Source organism: Plecotus auritus (genome assembly GCF_963455305.1).
Source record: "Plecotus auritus genome assembly, chromosome: 8".
NCBI classification, from domain to species: domain Eukaryota; kingdom Metazoa; phylum Chordata; class Mammalia; order Chiroptera; family Vespertilionidae; genus Plecotus; species Plecotus auritus.
The window spans coordinates 100661204-100679599 of record NC_137782.1 but is presented as its reverse complement, the minus strand read 5'-3'; positions in this window follow the sequence as shown (position 1 = coordinate 100679599).

Below are 18396 nucleotides of genomic sequence, written 5' to 3'. Positions count from 1 at the left end.
GGAGGATCCCAAGAAGTCGGAAACTGCTGAAATTCTTGTGGTCCATACTCTGGAAGGCAGCGAGAAGTTGCTCTGCTCACTGAAAGAAAGTTACCCAGGAATTACGCAAAAAGCTAGCCCTCAGTTCGCTACGAAATTTAAGTGACCGTGGAGGGAGCTGGTCTATTCTCCCAGTTTGGAAAGGGTTTTCAGGGCATCAACACTGCTGTTTTCCGGATTTCAAACCTCATATGCAGAACTGTCAGAATCGCTGGTCACTGCAGGCTGAGATTCCCCCATGTTGGTGAGCATGGATAATCCCGGTCTCATGGAAACACAAGGATGTCTATAGGAGTGCTGGGGGCTTACTGCTGGCCACCATACCAGCGGGAAAGAGGAAGGCTGTGAACAGAAGGTTACCTGGGGCTGTGGGTGTTAGGCCCCTTAAGCCAACTTCCAGAGATTTGGAAATCACCATAGTTTTTATGAGCTACGCGCCTCCCAGTATGGCTCATTGGTGTGGTGAACCAGGGCCAAGGGAAAAAAGGAAAATAGTCACATGAACAAGGATTCGGACCTGGTAACCCGTTTAAAGTGTTCATATCGGCAATAGCGAGGTGCCAGGTGCACAGACAGAAGGGCTGAGGTGACTAAGGATATGGTCAGGCCCAGGTGTACAGCCTGAAGAGGTCTGGTAATTAAAGGGCTGGGGATCAGGGACAGGCAGGAAGTGCTGATGTCCTCAAGGGGGAGGGGCCACCTGTAGATGCTTAAGTGCTCAGGTGGTTATGGTTCTGGTCCCAGGGGACAAGCTGGAAGTGCTCACATCACTAAGAGGGAGGGGCCACATCGAGAGGCTGAAGTAGTCAGGTGGTTATGGGATTGTGGCCCGGTTTCCAGCTGGAAGTTCTGACGTCATCAAGGGCGGGGGCTACATGTACAGTCCCAGGTGATCTGGAGGTTAAGATTTTGGGGCCTAGGACCAGCTGAGACTGCTGACATCATCAAGGGGTAGCGACATGTGGACAGACAGAAGTGGTAACGAGGCCGATTGGTTGCGCTTCTCCCAGGAATTACCAGAAATCCTCAGGTTGACCAGGTCTGCCTCCCATGTCAACAACTGAAAGTGTTCAAGTGTAAAGGCTTTTAGAGCCAAGAGAATACATTGGAGGATCCCTAGATGTCGGAAATTGCCGAACTTCTTGTGGTCCAAACTCTGGAAGGCAGCGAGAAGGTAGCTCACCTCACAAAAAAAAGTTCACCAGGAATTAAGGAAAAGCGGGGCCTCAGTTAGCTACGAAATTTAATTGACCGTGGAGGGGGCTAGTCTATTCTTTCAGTTTAGAAAGGGTTTTCAGGGCCTAAACACTGCTGTTTTCCGGATTTCAAACCCCATATACAGGGCTGTTAGAGTCGCAGGTTACTGCAGGGTGAGATGCCCCCATGTTGGTGAGCATGGATAATCCAGGTCTCATGGAAACACAAGGATGTCTATAGGAGTGCTGGGGGCTTACTGCTGGCCACCATCCCACCGGGAAAGAGGCAGGCTGTGAGCAGAAGGTTACCTGGGGCTGTGGGTGTTAGGCCCTTAAGCCAACTTCCAGAGATTTGGAAATCACCATAGTTCTTATGAGCAACGCGCCTCCCAGCATGGTTCATTGGTGAGGTGAACGAGGGCCAAGGGAAAAAAGGGAAATAGTCACCTGAACAAGGATTCGGACCCAGTAACCCATTTAAAGTGTTCATATCGGCAATAGCGAGGTGCCAGGTGGACAGACAGAAGGGCTGAGGTGACCAAGGATATGTTCAGGCCCAGGTGAACAGCCTGAATTGCTCTGGTAATTAAAGGGCTGGGGATCAGGGACAGGCAGGAAGTGCTGACGTTCTCATGGAGGAGGGGCCACGTGTAGATGCTTAAGTGCTCAGGTGGTTATGGTTCTGGTCCCAGGGGACAAGCTGGAAGTGCTCACATCACTAAGAGGGAGGGGCCACATGGAAAGGCTGAAGTGGTCAGGTGGTTATGGGATTAGGGCCCCGTTTCCAGCTGGAAGTGCTGACGTCATCAAGGGCGGGGGCTACATGGACAGTCCCAGGTGATCTGGAGGTTAAGATTTTGGGGCCTAGGACCAGCTGAGACTGCTGACATCATCAAGGGGTAGCGACATGTGGACAGACAGAAGTGGTAACAAGGCCGATTGGTTGCGCTTCTCCCAGGAATTACCAGAAATCCTCAGGTTGACCAGGTCTGCCTCCCATGTCAACAAGTGGAAGTGGTCAAGTGTAAAGGCTTTTAGAGCCAGTAGAATATATTGGAGGATCCCAAGAAGTCCGAAAGTTCCGAACTTCTTGTGGTCCATACTCTGGAAGGCAGCGAGAAGGTAGCTCTCCTCACGGAAAGACAGTTCCCCAGGAATTAAGCAAAACCTGGCCCTCAGTTCGCTATGAAATTTACGTGACCGTGGAGGGAGCTGGTCTATTCTCCCAGTTTGGAAAGCGTTTTCAGGGCCTCAACACTGCTGTTTTCCTGATTTCAAACCCCATATGCAGGGCTGTCAGTGTCGCAGGTTACTGCATGGTGAGTTGCCCCCATGTTGGTGAGCATGGATAATCCAGGCCTCATGGAAACACAAGGATGTCTATAGGAGTGCTGGGGGCTTACTGCTGGCCACCATCCCACCGGGAAAGAGGCAGGCTGTGAGCAGAAGGTTACCTGGGGCTGTGGGTTTTAGGCCCTTAAGCCAACTTCCAGAGATTTGGAAATCACCATAGTTCTTATGAGCTACGCGCCTCCCAGTGTCGCTCATTGTTGAGGTGAACCAGGGCGAAGAGAAAAATGGGAAAATATCACATGCACAAGGATTCGGACTCGATAACCCGTTTAAACTGTTCATATCGGCAATAGGGATGTGCCAGGTGGACAGTCAGAAAGCCTGATGTGACTAAGGATATGGTCAGGCCCAGGTGAACAGCCTGAATTGCTCTGGTAATTAAAGGGCTGGGGATCAGGGACAGGCAGGAAGTGCTGACGTCCTCAAGGGGGAGGGGCCACCTGTAGATGCTTAAGTTCTCAGGTGGTTATGGTTCTTGTCCCAGGGGACAAGCTGGAAGTGCTCACGTCACTAAGAGGGAGGGGCCACATCGAGAGGCTGAAGTAGTCAGGTGGTTATGGGATTGTGGCCCGGTTTCCAGCTGGAAGTGCTGACGTCATCAAGGGCGGGGGCTACATGGACAGTCCCAGGTGATCTGGAGGTTAAGATTTTGGGGCCTGGGACAAGCTGAGACTGCTGACATCATCAAGGTGTAGCGACATGTGGACAGACAGAAGTGGTAACAAGGCCGATTGGTTGCGCTTCTCCCAGGAATTACCAGAAATCCTCAGGTTGACCAGGTCTGCCTCCCATGTCAACAACTGAAAGTGTTCAAGTGTAAAGGCTTTTAGAGCCAAGAGAATACATTGGAGGATCCCTAGATGTTGGAAATTGCCGAACTTCTTGTGGTCCAAACTCTGGAAGGCAGCGAGAAGGTAGCTCACCTCACAAAAAAAAAGTTCACCAGGAATTAAGGAAAAGCGGGGCCTCAGTTAGCTACGAAATTTAATTGACCGTGGAGGGGGCTAGTCTATTCTTTCAGTTTAGAAGTGGTTTTCAGGGACTCAACACTGCTGTTTTCCGGATTTCAAACCCCATATGCAGGGCAGTCAGAGTCGCAGGTTACTGCAGGGTGAGATGCCGCCATGTTGGTGAGCATGGATAATCCACGTCTCATGGAAACACAAGGATGTCTATAGGAGTGCTGGGGGCTTACTGCTGGCCACCATCCCACCGGGAAAGAGGCAGGCTGTGAGCAGAAGGTTACCTGGGGCTGTGGGTGTTAGGCCCTTAAGCCAACTTCCAGAGATTTGGAAATCACCATAGTTCTTATGAGCTACGCGCCTCCCAGTATAGCTCATTGGTGAGGTGAACCAGGGCCAAGGGAAAAAAGGGAAATAGTCACCTGAACAAGGATTCGAACCCGGTAACCCGTTTAAAGTATTCATATCGGCAATAGCGAGGTGCCAGGTGGACAGACAGAAGGGCTGAGGTGACCAAGGATATGGTCAGGCCCAGGTGAACAGCCTGAAGAGGTCTGGTAATTAAAGGGCTGGGGATCAGGGACAGGCAGGAAGTGCTGACGTCCTCACGGGGGAGGGGCCACGTGTAGATGTTTAAGTGTTCAGGTGGTTATCGTTTTGGGCCTGGGGGACATGCGGAAGTGCTGAAGTCACTAAGAGGGAGGGCCACATCCAGAGGCTGAAGTGGTTAGGTGGTTATGGCATTGGGGTCAGGTTACCAGCTGGAATTGCTGACGTCATCAGGGCGGGGGCTACGTGGACAGCCCCAGGTGATCTGGAGGTTAAGGTTTTGGGTCCTAGGACCAGCTGAGACTGCTGACGTCATCAAGGGGTGGCGACATGTGGACAGACAGAAGTGGTAACCAGGCCGGTTGGTTGGGCTTTTTTAAGGAAATACCAGAAATTTTCAGGTTGACCAGGTCTGCCTCCCATGTCAACAAGTGGAAGTGGTCAAGTGTAAAGGCTTTTAGAGCCAGTAGAATATATTGGAGGATCCCAAGAAGTCGGAAAGTTCCGAACTTCTTGTGGTCCATACTCTGGAAGGCAGCGAGAAGGTAGCTCTCCTCACGGAAAGACAGTTCCCCAGGAATTAAGCAAAAAGCTGGCCCTCAGTTCGCTACGAAATTTAAGTGACCGTGGAGGGAGCTGGTCTATTCTCCCAGTTTGGAAAGAGTTTTCAGGGCCTCAACACTGCTGTTTTCTGGATTTCAAACCCCATATGCAGGGCTGTCAGTGTCGCAGGTTACTGCATGGTGAGTTGCCCCCATGTTGGTGAGCATGGATAATCCAGGCCTCATGGAAACACAAGGATGTCTATAGGAGTGCTGGGGGCTTACTGCTGGCCACCATCCCACCGGGAAAGAGGCAGGCTGTGAGCAGAATGTTACCTGGGGCTGTGGTTGTTAGTCCCTTAAGCCAACTTCCAGAGATTTGGAAATCACCATAGTTCTTATGAGCTACGCGCCTCCCAGTATGGCTCATTGGTGAGGTGAACCAGGGCCGAGGGAAAAAAGGGAAATAGTCACATGAACAAGGATTCGGACCCGGTAACCCGTTTAAAGTGTTCATATCGGCAATAGCGAGGTGCCAGTTGGACAGACAGAAGGGCTGAGGTGACCAAGGATATGGTCAGGCCCAGGTGAACAGCCTGAAGAGGTCTGGTAATTAAAGGGCTGGGGATCAGGGACAGGAAGGAAGTGCTGACGTCCTCATGGGTGAGGGGCCACATATAGATGTTTAAGTGTTCAGGTGGTTATCGTTTTGGGCCTGGGGGACATGCGGAAGTGCTGAAGTCACTAAGAGGGAGGGCCACATCGAGAGGCTGAAGTGGTTAGGTGGTTATGGCATTGGGGTCAGGTTACCAGCTGGAATTGCTGACGTCATCAGGGCCTGGGCTACGTGGACAGCCCCAGGTGATCTGGAGGTTAAGGTTGTGGGGCCTAGGACCAGCTGAGACTGCTGACGTCATCAAGTGGTGGCGACATGTGGACAGACAGAAGTGGTAACCAGGCCGGTTGGTTGGGCTTTTTTAAGGAAATACCAGAAATTTTCAGGTTGACCAGGTCTGCCTCCCATGTCAACAAGTGGAAGTGGTCAAGTGTAAAGGCTTTTAGAGCCAGTAGAATATATTGGAGGATCCCAAGAAGTCGGAAAGTGCCGAACTTCTTGTGGTCCATACTCTGGAAGGCATTGAGAAGGTAGCTCACCTCACAAAAAAAAGTTCACCAGGAATTAAGGAAAAGCGGGGCCTCAGTTAGCTACGAAATTTAATTGACCGTGGAGGGAGCTGGTCTATTCTCCCAGTTTGGAAAGAGTTTTCAGGGCCTCAACACTGCTGTTTTCTGGATTTCAAACCCCATATGCAGGGCTGTCAGTGTCGCAGGTTACTGCATGTTGAGTTGCCCCCATGTTGGTGAGCATGGATAATCCAGGCCTCATGGAAACACAAGGATGTCTATAGGAGTGCTGGGGGCTTACTGCTGGCCACCATCCCACCGGGAAAGAGGCAGGCTGTGAGCAGAAGGTTACCTGGGGCTGTGGGTGTTAGGCCCTTAAGCCAACTTCCAGAGATTTGGAAATCACCATAGTTCTTATGAGCTACGCGCCTCCCAGTGTGGCTCATTGTTGAGGTAAACCAGGGCCGAGGGAAAAATGGGAAATAGTCACATGAACAAGGATTCGGACTCGATAACCCGTTTAAACTGTTCATATCGGCAATAGGTATGTGCCAGGTGGACAGTCAGAAGGACTGAGGTGACTAAGGATATGGTCAGGCCCAGGTGAACAGCCTGAATTGCTCTGGTAATTAAAGGGCTGGGGATCAGAGACAGGCAGGAAGTGCTGACGTCCTCAAGGGGGAGGGGCCACCTGTAGATGCATAAGTGCTCAGGTGGTTATGGTTCTGGTCCCAGGGGACAAGTTGGAAGTGCTCACATCACTAAGAGGGAGGGGCCACATCGAGAGGCTGAAGTAGTCAGGTGGTTATGGGATTGTGGCCCGGTTTCCAGCTGGAAGTGCTGACGTCATCAAGGGTGGGGGCTACATGGACAGTCCCAGGTGATCTGGAGGTTAAGATTTTGGGGCCTAGGACCAGCTGAGACTGCTGACATCATCAAGGGGTAGCGACATGTGGACAGACAGAAGGGGTAACGAGGCCGATTGGTTGCGCTTCTCCCAGGAATTACCAGAAATCCTCAGGTTGACCAGGTCTGCCTCCCATGTCAACAACTGAAAGTGTTCAAGTGTAAAGGCTTTTAGAGCCAAGAGAATACATTGGAGGATCCCTAGATGTAGGAAATTGCCGAACTTCTTGTGGTCCAAACTCTGGAAGGCAGCGAGAAGGGAGCTCACCTCACAAAAAAAAAGTTCACCAGGAATTAAGGAAAAGCGGGGCCTCAGTTAGCTACGAAATTTAATTGACCGTGAAGGGGGCTAGTCTATTCTTTCAGTTTAGAAAGGGTTTTCAGGGCCTAAACACTGCTGTTTTCCTGATTTCAAACCCCATATGCAGGGCTGTCAGAGTCGCAGGTTACTGCAGGGTGAGATGCCCCCATGTTGGTGAGCATGGATAATCCAGGTCATATGTAAACACAAGGATGACTATAGGAGTGCTGGGGGCTTACTGCTGGCCACCATCCCACCGGGAAAGAGGCAGGCTGTGAGCAGAAGGTTACCTGGGGCTGTGTGTGTTAGGCCCTTACTGGAAATCACCATAGTTCTTATGAGCGACACGCCTCCCAGAGTGGCTCAATGGTTAGGTGATCCAGGGCCGAGGGAAAAACGGGAATTAGTCACATGAACAAGGATGTGGACCCGGTAACCCTTTTTAAAGTGTTCATATCGGCAATAGGGAGGTGCCAGGTGGACAGTCAGAAGGGCTGAGGTGACCAAGGAATTGGTCAGGCCCAGGTGAACAGCCTGAAGTGCTCTGGTAATTAACGGCTGGTGATCAGGGACAGGCAAGAAGTACTGACATCCTCCAGCATAGGGGCCACGTGTAGAGGCTTAAGTGCTCCTGTGGTTATGGTTTTTGCCCAGGGGACACTCCAGAAGTGCTGACGTCACTAACAGGAAGGGGCCACATGGAAAGGCTGAAGTGGTCAGGTGGTTATGGGATTGGGGCCCGTTTACTGGCCGGAAGTGCTGACGTCATTAAGGGCGGGGGCTACGTGGACAGTCCCAGGTGTTCTGGTGGTTAAGATTTTGGTCCCTATGACCAGCTGAGACTGATGACGTCATCAAGGGGTGGCAACATGTGGACAAACATAAGTGGTAACGAGGCCGATTGGTTGGGCATGTCCCAGCAAATACCAGAAATCCTCAGATTGAGCAGGTCTGCCTCCCATGTCAACAACTGGAAGTGGTCAAGTGTAAAGGCTTTCAGAGCCAGGAGAATACATTGGAGGATCCCAAGAAGTCGGAAACTGCCGAAATTCTTGTGGTCCATACTCTGGAAGGCAGCGAGAAGTTGCTCTGCTCACTGAAAGAAAGTTACCCAGGAATTACGCAAAAAGCTAGCCCTCAGTTCGCTACGAAATTTAAGTGACCGTGGAGGGAGCTGGTCTATTCTCCAAGTTTGGAAAGGGTTTTCAGAGCATCAACTCTACTGTTTTCCGGATTTCAAACCCCATATGCAGAACTGTCAGAATCGCTGGTCACTGCAGGGTGAGATGCCCCCATGTTGGTGAGCATGAATAATCCCGGTCTCATGGAAACACAAGGATGTCCATAGGAGTGCTGGGGGCTTACTGCTGGCCACCATCCCACCGGGAAAGAGGTAGGCTGTGAGCAGAAGGTTACCTGGGGCTGTGGGTATTAGGCCCTTAAGCAAACTTCCAGAGATTTGGAAATCACCATAGTTCTTATGAGCTACGCGCCTCCCAGTATGGCTCATTGGTGAGGTGAACCAGGGCCGAGGGAAAACAGGGAAATTGTCACATGAACAAGGATTCAGACCCGGTAACCCGGTTAAAGTGTTCATATCGGCAATAGCGAGGTGCCAGGTGGACAGACAGAAGGGCTGAGGTGACCAAGGATATGGTCAGGCCCAGGTGAACAGCCTGAAGAGGTCTGGTAATTAAAGGTCTGGGGATCAGGGACAGGCAGGAAGTGCTGACGTCATCACGGGGGAGGGGCCACGTGTAGATGTTTAAGTGTTCAGGTGGTTATCGTTTTTGGCCTGGGGGACATGCGGAAGTGCTGAAGTCACTAAGAGGGAGGGCCACATCGAGAGGCTGAAGTGTTTAGGTGGTTATGGCATTGGGGTCAGGTTACCAGTTGGAATTGCTGCCGTCATCAGGGCGGGGGCTATGTGGACAGCCCCAGGTGATCTGGAGGTTAAGGTTTTGGGTCCTAGGACCAGCTGAGACTGCTGACGTCATCAATGGGTGGCGACATGTTGACAGACAGAAGTGGTAACCAGGCCGGTTGGTTGGGCTTTTTTAAGGAAATACCAGAAATTTTCAGGTTGACCAGGTCTGCCTCCCATGTCAACAAGTGGAAGTGGTCAAGTGTAAAGGCTTTTAGAGCCAGTAGAATATATTGGAGTATCCCAAGAAGTCGGAAAGTGCCGAACTTCTTGTGGTCCATACTCTGGAAGGCAGCGAGATGGTAGCTCACCTCACAAAAAAAAGTTCACCAGGAATTAAGGAAATGCGGGGCCTCAGTTAGCTACGAAATTTAATTTACCGTGGAGGGGGCTAGTCTATTCTTTCAGTTTAGAAAGGGTTTTCAGGGCCTCAACAATGCTGTTTTCCGGATTTCAAACCCCATATGCAGGGCTGTCAGAGTCGCAGGTTTCTGCAGGGTGAGATGCCCCCATGTTGTTGAGCATAGATAATCCAGGTCTCATGGAAACACAAGGATGTCTATAGGAGTGCTGGGGGCTTACTGCTGGCCACCATCCCACCGGGAAAGAGGTAGGCTGTGAGCAGAAGGTTACCTGGGGCTGTGTGTGTTAGGCCCTTAAGCCAACTTCCAGAGATTTGGAAATCACCATAGTTCTTATGAGCGACGGGCCTCCCAGAGTGGCTCAATGGTGAGGTGATCCAGGGCCGAGGGAAAAACGGGAATTAGTCACATGAACAAGGATGCGGACCCGGTAACCCTTTTTAAAGTGTTCATATCGGCAATAGGGAGGTGCCAGGAGGACAGTCAGAAGGGCTGAGGTGACCAAGGAATTGGTCAGGCCCAGGTGAACAGCCTGAAGTGCTCTGGTAATTAAAGGGCTGGTGATCAGGACAGGCAAGAAGTACTGACATCATCCAGCATAGGGGCCACGTGTAGAGGCTTAAGTGCTCCTGTGGTTATGGTTTTTGCCGGGGGACACTCCGGAAGTGCTGATGTCAGGAACAGGTAGGGGCCACATGGAAAGGCTGAAGTGGTCAGGTGGTTATGGGATTGGGGCCCGTTTACCGGCCGGAAGTGCTGACGTCATTAAGGGCGGGGGCTACGTGGACAGTCCCAGGTGTTCTGGTGGTTAAGATTTTGGTCCCTATGACCAGCTGAGACTGATGACGTCATCAAGGGGTGGCAACATGTGGACAAACATAAGTGGTAACGAGGCCGATTGGTTGGGCTTGTCCCAGCAAATACCAGAAATCCTCAGATTGAGCAGGTCTGCCTCCCATGTCAACAACTGGAAGTGGTCAAGTGTAAAGGCTTTCAGAGCCAGGAGAATACATTGGAGGATCCCAAGAAGTCGGAAACTGCCGAAATTCTTGTGGTCCATACTCTGGAAGGCAGCGAGAAGTTGCTCTGCTCACTGAAAGAAAGTTACCCAGGAATTACGCAAAAAGCTAGCCCTCAGTTCGCTACGAAATTTAAGTGACCGTGGAGGGATCTGGTCTATTCTCACAGTTTGGAAAGGGTTTTCAGGGCATCAACACTGCTGTATTCCGGATTTCAAACCTCATATGCAAAACTGTCAGAATCGCTGGTCACTGCAGGGTGAGATGCCCCCATGTTGGTGATCATGGATAATCCCGGTCTCATGGAAACACAAGGATGTCTATAGGAGTGCTGGGCCTTACTGCTGGCCACCATCCCACCGGGAAAGAGGCAGGCTGTGAGCAGAAGGTTACCTGGGGCTGTGGGTGTTAGGTCCTTAAGCCCACTACCAGAGATTGGGAAATCACCTCTGTTCTTATGAGCTAAGTGCCCGCCGGTGTGGCTCATTGGTGAGGTGATCCAGGGCCAGGGGAACAACGGTATATAGTCACATGATGAAGTGTTTGGACCCGGTAACCCGTTTAAAGTGTTCATATCCTCAATGGGGATGTGCCAGTTGGACAGTCAGAAGGGCTGAGGCGACCAAGGATATGTTCAGGCCCAGGTAAACAGCCGGAAGAGCTCTGATAAATAAAGGGCTGGGCATCAGGGACAGGCTGGAAGTGCTAACGTCCTCATGGGGGAGGGGCCACGTGTAGAGGCTGAAGTGCTCAGGTGGTTATAGGTTTGGGGCCCGGGGACAAGCCAGAAGTGCTGACATCATTAAGGGGGACGGGCCACATCGCGAGGCTGAAGTGCTCAGGCGTTTATGGGATTGGGGCCAAGGTACCGGCCGGAAGTGGTGACGTCATCAAGAGGGAGGAGCCACGCGGACAGCTCGAGGTTTCCAGGTGTTTAAGATTTTGGGGCCTAGGACCAGCTAAGACTGCTGAGGTCATCAAGGGGTGGGGCCACGTGTACAGCCAGAAGTGGTAATGAGGACGATTGGTTGGGCTTCTCCAAGTGAACAACCAGAAATCCTCAGATAGACCAGGGCTTCCTGCCAGGTCAACAGCTGGAAGTGGTCAAGTGTAAAGTCTTGTAGAGCCAGGTGAATGCATTGGAGGATTCCAAGAGGTCGGAAAATCCCCAAATTCCTGTGGTTTATACTCTGGAAGGCAGCAAGAATGTACCTGTCCTCATGGAAGGACAGATCCCCAGGAATTAAGCAAAAAGCTGGCCCTAAGTTCGCTACAAAATTTGAGTGATCATGGAGGGGTCAGGTCTTTGCTCCCATTTTGGAAACCGTTTTCAGGGCCTCAACACTGCTGTTTCCTGAATTTCAAGCCCATATGCAGGGCTGTTATAGTCGCAGGTCACTGCAGGGTGTGATGCCCCCAGGTTGGGGAGCATGGGGGATCCCAAGTCATGGACACCCAGGGTTGTCTTAAAGGAGTCCTTGGGGTGCGCTGCTGGCCACCATCCCACCTGGGAATAAGAAGTCGGTGAGCATAAGTTTACCTGGGGCTGTGGGTGTTAAGCCCTTAAGCCAACTCCAGAGATTGGGAAATCACCCCTGTTCTTAGGAGCTATAAGACAGCCAGTGTGGCTCATTTGTGAGGTGAACAAGGGCCAGGGGAACAACGGGAATAGTCACATGATCAAGGGTACGGAACTGGTAACTAGTTTAAAGTGTTCATATCCTCAATGGGGATGTACCAGTTGGACAGTCAGAAGGGCTGAGGTGACCAAGGATATGGTCAGGCCCAGGTGAACAGCCAGAAGAGCTCTGGTAAATAAAGGGCTGGATCAGCGACAGGCAGGAAGTGCTCATGTCTTCACGGGGGAGGGGCCACATGTAGAGGCTGAAGTGCTCAGGTGGTTATGGGTTTGGGTCCCGGGGACACACTGGAAGTGCTGAAGTCACTAAGGGTGACGGGCCACATCGAGAGGCTGAAGTGGTCAGGTGGTTATGGGATTGGGGTCCGGATACTGGCCGGAAGTGCTGAAGTCATCAAGGGGGAGGGGCCACGTGGACAGCCCGAGGTGTTCAGGTGGTTAAGGTTTTGGGGCCTAGGACCAGCTGAGACTGCTGACGTCATCAAGGGGTGGGTACACGTGGCCAGGCAGAAGTGGTAAGGAGGCTGATTGGTTGGCTTGTCCCAGTGAACAACCAGAAATCCTCAGGTAGACCAAGGCTGCCTCCCAGGTCAACATCTGGAAGTGGTCAAGTGTAAAGGCTTGTAGAGCCAGAAGAATACTTTGGAGGATCCCAAGAGGTGGAAAACTTCCAAAATTCCTGTCATCCATAATCTGGAAGGCAGTGAGAAGGTAGCTCTCCTCACAGAAGGACAGTTCCCCAGAAGTTAAGCAAAAAGCTGGCCCTCAGTTCGCTACAACATTTGAGTGATCATGGAGGGGTCAGGTCTTTGCTCCCAGTTTGGAAGGGTTTTCAGGGCCTCAACACTGCTGTTTCCCGGATTTCAAAGCCCACATGCAGGGCTTTCAGAGTCGCAGGTCACTGCAGGGTGAGATGCCCTCATTTTGGGAGCATGGGGATCCCTGGCATCATGGTTATCCAGGGTTGTCTTAAAGGAGTGCTTGGGGGGCGTTGCTGGCCACCATCCCACCAGGTTAGAAGGATTCTGTGAGCACAAGGTTACCTGGGGCTGCGGGTGTTAGGCCCTTAAGCCAACTCCAGAGATTGGGAAATCACCCCCTTTCTTAGGAGCTAAAAGACAGCCACTATGGCTCATTTGTGAAGCGAACAAGGGCCTGGGGTACAGGGGGAAATAGTCAAATGAACAAGGGTAAGGAACCGGTAACCAGTTTAAAGTGTTCATATCATCAATGTGGAAGTGCCAGGTGGACAGTCAGAATGGCTGTGGTGACCAAGGATATGTTCTGGTCCTGGTGAACAGCCGGAAGTGCTCTGGTGGAAAAAGCGTTGGGGATCACGGACAGGCAGGAAGTGCTGATGTCCTCACAGGGGAGGGGCCACGTGTAGAGGCTGAAGTACTCAGGTGGTTATTGCTTTGGGGCCCGTGTACCGGCTGGAAGTGCTGAAGTCATCAAGGGGAGGGGCCCGGTGGACAGCCAAAAGTGATAACAAGGCCAAGTGGTTGGGCTTGTCCCAGTAAACAGCCAGAAATCCTCGGGTAGACCAGGGCTATGTGGAGGTCAACAGCTGGAAATGGTCAATTGTAAAGGTTGGTGGAGCCAGGTAAATACATTGGAGGATCCCAAGAGTTCGGAAACTGCCGAACGTCCTGTGGTTTATACTCTGCAAGGCAGCAAGAAGGTACCTGTCCTCACAGAAGAACAGTTCCCCAGGAATTAAGCAAAAAGCTGGCCCTCAGTTCGCTATGAAATTTACGTGACCATGGAGGGGAACGGTCTTTGCTCCCAGTTTGGAAAGTGTTTTCAGGGCCTCAACACTGCCTTTTCCGGGATTTCAAAGGCCATATGCAGGGCTGTCAGAGTCGCAGGTCACTGTAGGGTGAGATGCCCCCGTGTTGGGGAGCATGGCGGATCCCTGGCCTCATGGACACACAGGGTTGTCTTAAAGGATGCTGGGGGCACGCTGATGGCCACCATCACACCGGACAAGTGTGAGTCTGTGAGCAGAAGGTTACCTGGGGCTTTGGATGTTAGGCCCTTAAGCAAACTCCAGAGATTGGAAAATCACCCTTGTTCTTAGGAGCTAAGCGCCAGTCAGTGTGGCTCATTGGTGAGGCTAACAAGGGCCTGGGTTGCTGGGGGAAATAGTCACATGAACGAGGGTTGGGACCCATAACCAGTTTAAAATGTTCATATCTTCACTAGGGAGGTGCCAGGTGGACCGTCAGAAGGGCTGAGGTGACCAAGGATATAGTCATGCCCAGGTGAACATCCGGATGTGCTCTGGTGGATAAAGGGTTGGGAATCTGGGACCTGCACGAAATGCAGAGGTCATCACCGGGGAGGGGCCACGTGTAGAGGCTGAAGTGCTCAGGTGGTTATGGGTTTGAGTCCCCGGGACCCACGGGAAGTCCTGATGTTATCAAGAAAGAGGGGCCACATGGAGATGCTGAAGTGCTCAGGTTGTTATGAGATTGCAGCCCAGGAACTAGCAGGAAGTGCTGACATCATCAAGGGTAGAGGCCACGTGGACAGCCAGAAGTTGTAACAAGGCCTAGTGGTTGGGCTTGTCCCAGAGACCAGCCAGAAATCCTCAGGTAGACGAGGGCTTCCTGCCAGGTCAACAGCTGGACGTGGTCAAGTGGAAAGGCTGTTGGATCCAAGTGAATGCATTGGAGGTACCCAAAAGGTCAGAAATTCCCCAACTTCCTGTGTTTTATACTCTGGAAGGCAGCGAGAAGGTACCTGTCCTCAGGGAAGGACAGTTCCCCAGGAATTAAGCAAAAAGCTGGCCCTCAGTTCGCTTCGAAATTTAAGTGAACATGGAGGGGTCAGCTCTTTGCTCCCAGTTTGGAAAGGGTTTTCAGGGCCTCAACACTGCTGTTTCCCGGATTTCAATGCCCGTATGCAAGGCTGTCAGAGTCGCAGGTCACTGCAGGTTGAGATGCCCCCATGTTGGGGAGCATGGGGGATCCCGGCCTCATGGACACCCAGGGTTTTCTTAAAGGAGTGCTGGGGGCGCACTTCTGGCCACCATCCCATCAGGAAAGAGGCATTTGTGAGCAGAAGGTCACCTGGGGCTGTGGGTGTTAGGCCCTTAAGCCCACTTCCAGAGATTGGGAAATCACCCTTTCTTATGAGCTAAGCGCCAGCCAGCGTGGCTCATGGTGAGGTGAACCAGGCCCGGGGGAACAACTGGAAATAGTCACATGAACAAGGGTTGGGACACGGTAACCAGTTTAAAGTGTTCATATCCTCAATGGGACGTGCCAGTTGGACAGTCAGAAGGGCTGAGGCGACCAAGGATCTGGTCAGGCCCAGGTGAACAGCCGGAAGAGCTCTGGTAAATAAAGGGCTGGGCATCAGGGACAGGGAGGAAATGCTGACGTCCTCATGGGGGAGGGGCCACATGTAGAGGCTGAAGTGCTCAGGTGCTTATGGGTTTGGGGCCCTGGGATCCGCTGGAAGTGTTGATGTCATCAATGGGGAGGGTCCACATCAAGAGGCTGAAGTGCTCTTGTGGTTATGGGATTGGGGCCCGGGTACCAGCAGGAAGTGCTGATGTCAACAAGGGGGAGGGGCCATGTGGACAGTCAGAAGTGGTAATGAGGCCAAGTGGTTAGGCTTGTCCCAGAGAACAGCCAGAAATCCTCAGGTAGACCAGGGCTGCCTCCCAGGTCAACAGCTGGAAGTGGTCAATTGTAAAGGTGGGTCTAGGCAGGTGAATGCACTGGAGGATCCCAAGAGGTCGGAAACTTCTCAGCTTCCTGTGTTTTATACTCTGGAAGGCAGCAAGAAGGTACCTGTCCTCAAGGAAGGACAGTTCCCCAGGAATTAAGCAAAAAGCTGGCCCTCAGTTCGCTTCGAAATTTAAGTGACCATGGAGGGGTCAAGTCTTTATTCCCAGTTTGGAAATGGTTTTCAGGGCCTCAACATTGCTGTTTCCCAGATTTCAAAGGCCATATGCAGGGCTGTCAGAGTCGCAGGTCACTGCAGGGTGACATGCCCCTGTGATGGGGAGCATGAATGATTCCTCGCCTCATGGACACCCAAGGGTGTCTTAAAGGAGTGCTTGTGGCGCACTGCTGGCCAATATATCACCGGGGAAGAGGGAGTCTGTGATCAGTAGGTTACCTGGGGCTTTTTGTGGTAGGCCCTTAAGACAACTCCAGAGATTGGAAAATCACCCCTCTTCTTAGGAGGTAAGAGCCAGACAGTGTGGCACATTGGTGAGGCGAACAAGGGCCTGGGGTACAGGGGGAAATAGTCACATGAACAAGGGTTGGGACCCGGTAACCATATCATCAATGGGGAGGTGCCAGGTGCACAGTCAGAAGGGCAGAAGTGACCAAGGATATGGTCAGGCCCAGGTGAACAGCTGTAAGTTTTCTGGTGGATAAGGGATTGGGGACCAGAGACCTACTGAATTGCTGACGTCATCATGGGGGAGGTGCAACGTGTAAAGGCTGAAGTCCTCAGGTGCTTATGTGTTTTGGGCCTGGGAATTGGCCGGAAATGCTGACATCATCTAGGGAGAAGGGCCACGTGGACAGCCTGAAGTGTTCTGGTGGTTAAGATTTTGGGGCCTTGGACCAGATGTGACTGCTGACGTCATCAAGGAGAGGGGCCATGTGGACAGCCAGAAGTGGAATCGAGGCTGAGTGGTTGGGCTTGTCCCAGTAAGCAGCCAGAAGTCCTCAGGTAGACCAGGGCTTTCTGCCAGGTAAACAGCTGCATGTGGTCAATTGTAAAGGCTAGTGGAGCCAGGTGAATTCATTGTAGGATCCCAAGAGGTCGGAAACTCCCCAACTTCCTGTGGTGATACCCTGGAAGGCAGGGAGAAGGTACCTGTTCTCTCAGAAGGAAAGTTCCCCAGGAATTAAGCAAAAAGCTGGCCCTCTGTTCGCTAAGAAATTTAAGTAACCATGGGGGGCTCAGGTCTTTGCTCCCACTTTGAAAAGGGACTTCAGGGCTTCAACACTGCTATTTCGCAGATTTCAAAGCCCATATGCAGGTTTGTCAGAGTCACAGGTCACTGCAGGTTGAGATGCCCCCCAGTTGGGGAGCATGGGGTATCCCTGGACTTATGGACACACAGGGTTGTCTGAAAGGAGTGCTGGGGGCACCCTGATGACCACCATTCCACCGGGGAAGAGGCAGTCTGTAAGCAGAAGGTTACCTGAGGTTGTTGGTGTTACGCCCTTAAGCCAACTTCCAGAGATTGGGAAATCACCCCTGTTCTTATGAGCTAAGTGCCAGCCAGTGTGGTTCATTGGTGAGGCGAACGAGGGCCAGGGGAACAGCAAGAAATAGTCACATGAACAAGTGTTGAGACCCGGTAACCAGTTTAAAGTGTTCGTATCATCAATGAGGAGGCGCCAGGTGGACAGTCAGAAGTGCTGAGGTGACCAAGGAAATGGTCAGGTCCAGGTGAACAGTCTGAAGTGCTCTGGTGGATAAAAGCTTGGGGACCAGGTACTAGCAGGAAGTGCTGATGTCCTCACGGAGGAGGCGCCACATCGAGAGGCTGAAGTGCTCAGGTGGTTATGGGATTGGGGCCCGGGTACCGGCCGGAACTACTGACGTCATCAAGGGGGAGGGGCCACGTGGACAGCCCCAGGTGTTCAGGTGGTTAAGATTTTTGGGCATAGGACCAGATGAGACTGCTGACCTCATCAAAGGGTGGGGCCACGTAGACAGCCAGAAGTGGTAAGGAGGCCCATTGGTTGGACATTTCCCAGTGAACAAGCAGAAATCATCAGGTAGACCAGGACTTCCTCCCAGGTCAACACCTGGAAGTAGTCAAGTGTAAAAGCTTGTAAAGCTAGGAGATTGTAGGATCACAAGAGGTGGGAAACTGCGGAATGTCCTGTGGTCCATACTCTGGAAGGAAGCGAGAAGGTAGCTCTCCTCAGGGAAGGACAGTTCCCCAGGAATTAAGCAAAACCTGGCCCTCAGTTCACTAAGAAATTTAATTGACGTTGGAGGGGACTGGTCTTTTCTCCCAGTTTGGAAAGGGTTTTCAGGGACTTAACACTGCTATTTCCAGTTTTCAAACCCCAAAGTCAGGGCTGTCATATCTGCAGGTCACTGCAGGGTGAGATGCCCCCATGTTGCAGAGCATGGGCGATCCCTGGCCTCATGGACGCCCAGAGTTGTCTTAAAGGAGTGCTGGCGGCTCCCTTCTTGCCACCCTCCCACCAGGGAAGAGGTAGTCTATGATCAGAAGGTGACCTGGGCTGTGGGTGTTAGGCCCTTAAGCCAACTTCCAGAGATTGGGAAGTCACCCCTCTTCTTAGGAGATAAGTAGCCAGCCAGTGTGGCTCATTGGTGAGGTGAACAAGGGCCTGGGGAACAGCGGGAAATAGTCACATGAACAAGGGTAGGGGCCCGGTAACCAGTTTAAAGTGTTCATATCATCAGTGGAGAGGAGTCAGGTGGAGAGTCGGAAGTGCTGAGGTGACCAAGGATGCGGTCTG